This window comes from Equus asinus, chromosome X (genome assembly GCF_041296235.1).
Source record: "Equus asinus isolate D_3611 breed Donkey chromosome X, EquAss-T2T_v2, whole genome shotgun sequence".
NCBI classification, from domain to species: Eukaryota; Metazoa; Chordata; class Mammalia; order Perissodactyla; family Equidae; genus Equus; species Equus asinus.
Genome location: NC_091820.1, coordinates 105,989,387 through 105,999,113, shown reverse-complemented (window position 1 = coordinate 105,999,113; position 9,727 = coordinate 105,989,387).

Here is a 9,727-nt window from a genome sequence, read left to right as displayed (position 1 = left end):
TAATTTGTGTCTGTGGCTTAAGTAATTATAAACGATATATCCCAAAGATCCATCAGTTCCATTCCCCAGTTCATATTCCTAAAAAATTATAACATATGTCCTTAAGATGGCATACATTGTTTTTGATGGCAAAGTTTTGGAAAAATCAGAGAGTTCATCAGTGCAAGAATAAAATTGTGGTAGAGATATCCCTGGAGTACTGTGCATCATTTAGAAGCAACAGATCAGAGGTACACATAAACATAGTCCTGGGTAGCAAAAGTAAGAAAAAGAATGCAATACATAATGCAATGCCATTTACTTAAACTTCAAATACATATGCACAGGAAAGTGCACATTTTGTAAGAACACAAACAAGAAATACACGTTAAATAATTGGAATGGTTAACTATGCAGGAATGGTTGACTATAGACATATTAAAAGATTCTTAAATTCTCTGAGCTTCATTTTATACATAAGAAAAATAGAAACAATAATTGCAATTTAAAGTTTTTCATAAAACTCAAAAAAGGAAGAAATAATTTATGGTCTTTGACATTTTTCTTATTTCTCACTTTATTTCTTAAGCTTTAGCACAAGATAATCAGAATAATTGGCTAAGATACACCTGATTTACTGTCATATGTATCATTTTATTATACACATATCCCAGAGGAATAAATATATTCTTCACCACCCAGTGATAATAATGCAACATGACACAGTTCTGTTCTAGGCACTAGACAAAAGAAAAGAAAACAGGTACATCTTGGGGCATTCAGAGTGAGGCAAGAGCCCAAGAAAATGAAGAGATCAATAAATAATGTGTATGGGCTTTTGTTATCCTGCCTTCGTCCTGTGGCAGCTGTACGTTATTCACTATATTTTGGTACCTGTGAAGGAAAAGTATCATTTCTGCTGACCTTTGAATGTGGTAATTTACTTAGCCCAGCAGCCAGGTAGCTGTACAGTAAACAATGATAGAGTCAGGAGACCATGTTTGCCTGCAACCAACCTCAAACGCTGTGCCACCATCAAGCCAGGCTTTCTGCAATATCAGTTTCATGAAGGCATAGTAACTCTTAAATCAATCATTCAAGTAAATATCAATGGCAGTTATTGCATGAGGCAACATAGATTGAATAGTCTCACTTGTTTTTATGAACGTGCCATATTATCGAAGAGTCTGTTTTTTGGCTTGCAAAAGAAAGAGCACTGCATTCGGAGCAACAGTAGAACCCTGTCATCAAAAACATCCAAAACTGCTGGGAAAAAGCTAGATTGAGCAAAGGTAAACACTCAATTTAATTATTTTGCTTCATAACTTCAAAAGCTAAATGTTGCTATTGTAGAAATGTAAGTAATTTCAACAGCAGTGTTGAAATGAAGTAGATAGAACAGTGATTGGAGGTTGTGAGGGTTGTCATCAACATGAAATTAGCAATGCTTCTTATAAAAAAAAGGCAGATTCTGAGATCGGTCTCACAAAAGTGATAGATGAATAGCTAACTTCTAGTTTCAACACGTCATAGACTGTGTAAGAACAAGAAGTTGGCAGAGTATCAAGCTAACTGTTGTGGTCGAGAAAAATTCAATTCCTTAAACAACAAAATGTGGACACAAAGTGAAACTAAACTGAAAGAAACTATAAAAGAAAAACAATTCTATGCTATTTTAAAATGTATACATGTGCCATGGAGTATCATTCTACCATCTACTATTATATGATACAGCACAAATCATAGAGCATTGAATAACCACAAAGCAGTGTGTAAAAAGCTAGGGAAGTAGCATGATACTGCAGTACATCCTAGGCTCCATAAGAGGCTACTAGGTTTTGATCTCTCATTTGCTCTCTGATCCCTCAGCACAAAGTGGATCCACAGCAGTTTCATATTCACTTAAGTGACCTGTCTCAGTTTACACAAAGAACAGGTGAAAAATAATTCAGAGGAGAAGGAACTATTAGCCAGATAAAATAAAAATACAAAAAATAATGAGAGGATTGTATTAAATAATATCTGGGCCTCATCTTTAAGCATTAAATTGTCTATGTAGTATTGATTCCTGGGTTTTAGCTCTGTTTGAATACTATGTCTTAACAGGTATTATGTTATAAGCTCCCAGTTGAAACTTTTAGTACATTTTCCTTACATGAGGGGAATGATATGAAGACAGAGAACAAAAGATGAGTGTGATCACATTTTATAGGCAAATGAGGCTAAGGCTAAACCATTAACAGAAAATTCTAAAAAGAGACCTAGATATCCAGCATTCCACCTCTATCTGTATCAATGGGCAGCCAAGAACTTTGAGAGTCAATTTTATAATGTACATGTGGAGTTCTTACTAGCATTATAATTCCACAGGTTATTTTGAGAATGTATAATCAATAAAAATGTCTCCAGTAATCCAGAAATAACAGCAGATGCATGCCAATAAGAAATGCTCTTTTCCCTTACTCCCCTTGGTAGTCTCCCACAGAGATTATGTAATTCCTCAAGACTGAAAAATTGATTCTGCTAAAAGGCTCTACATATCCTGCTGAAAGTATAGCAGCAAAAGTTAAACCAGACAGGGAGCCCCACAGTTTGTGAACCTTGATTGATAAAGTTCTTTCCAGGAACAGCTTGCTGCTCAGAAATAGCCAAGCAGCTTTCATACAAAAGAGTGACCATGAACTGCATCCTCTGGCAGCCAGATCCCATGCTGTGAAATGCCTCAGACATGGGGTAATGATCAGGTCTATTTTCTATCCAATCACATTTTCCTAATGGAAAGAAAATAGAATATGAAAAGAGTATTATTTTGCTGAGTCAAAATTGCAAAGGTCCAATTTCTCTTTATGTTGGAAATATCTTAAGTCTCAATAACATCATACTATGTGAAAGGAAACTGCAAACGTATGAAAATTAAAATATCCATTATTCTGGTGGAAATCCAACCAAAATGCAGTAGATATAAAGTACAGTCACAAATAGTGTGTTCAATCCAGAACAACAGATAATAGGCATTGGAGACACTATTCTCTATGTATTCATAGATAGGAAAGTATGAGTCAATGAAGTCATTCTACAAGCTACGAAATAAATTAAAAAATGCCTGTGCTAAGTCTGTCACTTGGTGAATAGAATATGCTGAATTATGTATGATTTTTTTTAAATCATAAAATTTTCCAAAATCCCAAGTGTATAATAAATGTGGCAAACTTAGCACAATTAACTCCAGATTGAAGTCTATTTTAAGATATCAAACTACTTTTTTCTAGTGAAAGATGTGATGAAAATATACTTCTTTGGGGAGTCTGAAAAATGTTGCATTTAATTTATAGCTTGATTTAGGAAGAATTGGCATTTCCTATGCAGGTACATATCTGTGTGTGTCCATTATTCAAACGCACCTACATGTGTTTAAGAAAAGGTGTTTTCCTTATATAGAACTTGTACAAATCTTATTAGGTTTATCTTGAATATACTGAGTCAAGACTCCAGGAGTGACATCAGCATCATGGTGGAGTGAGTTGTTCCCTTTGTCTCTACCCTCAAAGTTACAACTAAATGGACATTCATTAACCCACAGAGGATTCCCTACACAGCACAATAGGATGTCTGAGAGATCCATGCAGCTATACAGCTGAAGGTGGGGGGACTGGACACCCAGGAAGTAGTGGGACTAGGTGAGCAGACATCCCTCCCCCCATCCCCAGTGGCAGCAATCTAGGTCATGGGTCCTCACATAGTGGCTGATGTGACTGTAAGAGGAGGCAGAAGAAGCTCAGCCAGCATGTGAATGAATTCAGAGCGGTAGCTGGGCCAAGGAGGTGCCCACCACGCCATGGTGGCCCCATCCATGAGGACGTTCCCCACCAAGTGGTGCAGCTCAGCCACTAAAAAGGAGCCCCCACCAAGTGCAACACCTCAGCTGAGCCACCTGTGAGCACAGAGCCACCTCTCCCCTCCTGCCTAGCACACTGGCTCTGCTGGTCCCCTGCTGAGTGCAGTGGGCCTACACCAAAGTGACCCACCAGCAAAGTACAAAGGCCCTGCCTGTACATGCCTGTGTAACCTGCCAAGTGGCTTTGCTGAGGACACAAACGCATAGAAGCCCTACCAGCACAACTTTCAGCAGACAGGGTGGGATCAGAAAACACAGCTCCTGCCTGCACCAGCAGTAGTAGGTGGAATCTGGGACCTGATACCACCACAAATGTGCCAGCAAAGGATCAATTCATCAAATACCATGAAGAACTTCATTAACGCTTCACAGCAGAAGGAAAATGACAAGTTTCCAGAAACGAATCCTGAAGTTACAGAAATTTATAATCTAAAAAACAGAGAATTCAAAATAGCTGTCATAAAGAAACTCAATGAGTTACAGGAAAACCTAGACAGACAGTTCAATGAGCTCAGGAATAAAATTAATAAGCAGAAGGAATACTTCACCAAAGAGATTGAAACTCTAAAAAATATTCAAACAGAAATTCTAGATATGAAGAATACAGTTAATGAGATAAAAAATAACCTAAAATCTGTAAAAAATAGAGCTGATTTTATGGAGAACAGAATTAGTGATTTAGAGGGTAGAAATATAGAAATGCTACAGGTGGAGGAAGAGAGAGAACTAAGATTTTTTAAAAATGAAGAAGTTCTTTGAAAAATATCCAACTCAATCAGTAAAAGCAACATACAGCTTATAGGTATTCCAGAGTGAGAAGAGAGGGAGATATGAGCAGAGAGCTTGTTCAAAGAAATAATAGCTGAGAAACTCCCAAACCTGGGGAAAGTACCTGACTTAAAAGTGCATAAAGCCATTATAACTCTTAATTACATAAATGCAAAGAGACCTTCTCCAAGGCTTATACTATTAAAATTGGCAAAAGTGAATGACAAAGAAAAAATATTAAGGGCAGCAAGGAAGAAGAAAATAACCTACAAAGGAACCCCTATCAGGCTTTTAGCAGATTTCTCAGCAGAAACCTTACAGGCTAGGAGAGAATGGAATGATATATTTAAAATACTAAAAGACAAAAATTTCAGCCAAAAATACTCTATCAAGCAAAACTACCCTTCACATATGATGGAGAAATAACAGCTTTCCCATATAAACAAAAGCTGAGGGAGTTCATTGCCACTAGGCCTGCCTTCCAAGAAATGTTGAAAGGAGCCTTCCCATCTAAAACTAAACAGCAAAGGTTTACAAAACCTTGAGCAAGGAGATAAATAGAATCAGAGAACTGCAGCTCTATATCAGAATAGGTTGGTAAACAATTAATTATAACATAAAAGATCAAGGGAGGGAGAGCTTTAAAAATAACTCTAAACACTTCAATTTAATCACAAACTCATAACACAGAAAAGAACAATTTGTGATAAGAATAACTCAGAAGGAGAAGAGGAAAAGGATTGAACCTGCTTAGGCTAATGGAGAGAAGAGGCTACCAGAGAATGGACTATCTCATCAGTGAGATCTTATATACAAACTTCATGGTAACCACAAAACAAAAAATCAGAGCAGAGCCACAAATCATAAATAAAGAGAATATTGAGAAAACCATCACAGAAAACCACCAAAATGAAATGGCAGTCAGAAATACAATGGAAAAGAAACAATGGAAATATAGAACAACCAGAAAACAAGAGATGCAATGGCAGTATTGAGCCCTCATATATCAATAATCACTCTAAATGTAAATGGATTGAATTCACGAACCAAGAGACACAGTTGCTGGAGGGATTAAAAACAAGACCCATCAATATGTTGCCTCCAGGAAACACATCTCAGCTCTAAAGACAAACATAGGCTCATAGTGAAGGGATGGAACATGTTACTCTAAGCAAATGGCAAACAAAAGAAAACAGATGTTGCCATACTTATATCAGACAAAGCAGACTTTCAGATAAAAAAAGACAATGAGAGACAAAGAAGGGCAATATACAGTGATAAAAAGGACATTTCATCAAGAAGACATAACACTTATGAATATATATGCACCTAATATAGGAGCATCAAATTATATAAAGCAACTATTAACGGACTTAAAGGGAGAAATTGACAGCAACACAATAATAGTAGAGGACCTCAAAATCCCACTTACATCAATGGACAGATCATCCAGAGAGAAAGTCAACAAGAAAACAGTGACCTTAAATGAAATATTACACCAAATGGACTTAATAGATATATACAGAACATGCCATCCAAAATGAGCAGAACACACATTCTTCTCAACTACACATGGAATATTCTCAACAACAGACCATATGTTGGGAAACATGGCAAGCCTCAATAAATTTAAGAAGATTGAAATCATATCAAGCATCGTTTCTGACCATGATGCTATGAAATTAGAATCAACTAGAAGAAAAAGTCTGAGAAAGTCACAAATATGTGGAGACTGCTACTGAACAACCATTGGATCAATGAAGAAATCAAAGGAGAAATAAAAAAAAAATACCTGGAGACAAATGAAAATGAAAAAACAACATACCAACTGATATAGGATGCAGCAAAAGCAGTGCTAAGAGAGAAATTTATAGCAATACAGGCCTACTTCAATAAACAAGAAAAATCTCAAATAAGTAATCTTAAACTACACCTAATAGAACTAGAAAAAGGCGAACAAAGACTAAAGTCAGGTGAAGGAGGGATATAAGAAAAATTAGAGCAGAAATAAATGAAATAGAGACTAAAACAACAGTAGAATGGATCAATGAAACTAAGAGCTGGTTCTTTGAAAAGATAAACAAAATTGACAAATTCTTAGCCAGACTCACTAAGACAAAAAGACAGAAGGATCAAATAAATAAAATTAGAAATGAAAGAGGAGAAATTACAATAGATATCACAGAAATACAAAGGATTATAAGAGAATACTATGAAAAACTATATGCCAGCAAGTTGGATAACCTAGAAGAAATGGATAAATTCTTAGATTCACACAACCTCCCAAAACAGAATCAAGAAGAAATAAAGAACCTGAATAGACCAATCACAAGTAAAGAGATTGAAACAGTAATCAAACCCCCCCCCAAAAAAACAAAAGTCCAGGACCATATTACTTCTCTGGAGAATTCCACCAAGCATTCAAATTATGCCAAAAAATTGAAGAACGTGGAATGCTTCCTAAGTCATTCTATGAGGCCAACATCACCTGCATACCAAAACCAGAGAAAGACAAGGCAATGAAGGAAAATTACAGGCCAATATTGCTGAGGCACATAGATGCAAAAATCCTCAACAAAATATTGGCAAATTGAATACAGAAATACATTAAAAGGATCATACATCATGATCAAGTGGGATTTATACCAGGGACACAGGGGTCGTTCACCATCCACAAATCAATCAATGTGATACACCACCCTAACAAAATGAGGAATAAAAACCACATGATCGTCTCAATACATGGAGAGAAAGCATTTGACAAGATTGGACATCGATTTATGATAAAAACTCTCAGTAAAATGGGTACAGAAGGAAAGTATCTCAACGTAATAAAGGCCAGATATGACAAAGCCACAGCCAACATCATACTCAATGGGGAAAAACTGAACACCATCCCTGTAATAACAGAAACAAGAAAAGGATGCCCACTTTCTCCACTCCTATTCAACATTGTACTGGAGGTTTTGGTGAGAGCACTTAGGCAAGAGAAAGGAATAAAAGAGAAATCAAGAATACAATCCCATTTACAATCTCACAAAAAGAATAAAACACCTAGGAATAAATTTAACCAAAGAGGTGGAAGACTTATACAATGAAAACTAAGATATCATTGAAAGAAATAGATGATCACCTAAAGAAATATAAAGATATTCCATGCACATGGATCAGAAGAATAAACATAGTTAAAATGTCCATACTACCCAAAGCCATATACAGATTCAATGCAATCCCAATCAAAATCCCAATGACATTTTGCACAGAAATAGAACAAAGAATCCTAAAATTCATATGGGGCAACCAAAGACCCGGAATAGCTAAAGCAATCCTGAGAAAAAAGAACAAAGCTGGAGGCATCGCAATCCCTGACTTCAAAATGTACTTCAAAGCCATATTAATCAAAACATAATGGTACTGGTACAAAAAGAGGCACACAGATCAGTGGAAGAGAACTGAAAACCCAGGAATAAAAACCACACAGCTACTGACAGCTAATCTTTGACAAAGTTGCTAAGAACATACAATGGAGAAAAGATAGTCTCTTCAATAAATGGTGTTGGGAAAACTGGACAGCCACATGCAAAATAATGAAAGTAGACCATTATCTTATGCCATATAGAAAAATAAACTCAAAATGGATCAAAGACTTGAAGGTAAGACCTGAAACCATAAAACTTCTGGAAGAATATATAGGTAGTACACTCTTTGACATCAATCTTAGAAGAACATTTTCGAATACCATGTCTTCTTGGACAAGTGAAACAAAAGAAAAAATAAACAAATGAGAATTCATCAGACAAAAGATCTTCTGCAAGGCAAAGCAAACCAAGAACAAAATGAAAAGACAACTCACCAACTGGGAGAAAATATCTGCAAACCATATATCCAACAAGGGGTTAATTTCCAAAATATATAAAGAACTTATACATCTCAACAACAACAAAACAAACAACCTGATCAAAAAATGGGCAGAGGATATGAACAGACATTTTTCCAAAGAAGATATACAGATGGCCAACAGGCACATGACAAGATGTTCAACATCACTAATTATTACAGAAATGCAAATCAAAACCACCATGAGATTTTACGTCACACTTGTCAGAATGGCTATAATTACCAAGACAAAAAATAACAAATGTTGGAGAGGATGTAGAGAAAACGGAACACTCATACACTGCTGGTAGGAATACAAACTGGTGCAGCCGCTGTGGAAAACAGTATGGAGATTTCTCAAAAAATTAGAAATACAAATACCATACAATCCAGCTATCTAGTTACTGGGTAATTATCCAAAGAAGTTAATCAACAATTCCAACAGACTTGTGCACCCTTATGTTCATTGCAGCAGTATTCACAATAGCTATGAAGTGGAAGCAACCCAAGTGCCCATCAACTGATGAATGGATAAAGATGTGGTATATATATTTATACAATGGAATACCACAGCCATATAAAAAGACAAAATGTCTCATTTGCAACAACATGGATGGATCTTGAGGGTATTATGTTAAGTGAAATAAGCCACACAGAGAAAGACAAATACTGCATGATTTCACTCATGTATGGAAGATAAACACATGGATAAAGAGAATAGATTAGTTGTTACCAGAGTGGAACGGGGGTTTGGGCAAAAGGGTTAAAGGGGCAGATATGTATAGTGATGGATAAAAACTAGACTATTGGTGGTAAGCACGATGCAGACTCTACAGACACTGATATATATATATAATAATGTACTCCTGAAACTATGCAATGTCATAAACCAATATGACCTCAAAAATAATAAAGAAATCAATTTTTAAAAAGACTCTAGTTGCAAACCTACTTAAGCTAGATCAAGAATAACATGGAGTTTATTCATTCATGTGAACACACAATGGAAAATTCAGGAGTGGGTCTGGCCTCTGGGAAGAACTGATACAGAGTATCAAACATCACATTTTCTCTAAATATAGGCTGACTCTCTCTCTCTCTTTCCCCTCAAAACTGTTTCTCCACGTATCAGAGAACATTTTTGCATTTTGTTCTATTATTATATTGATGTTGCCAAATCTGATTTCTATTTTTAGTGTTTGTATCATC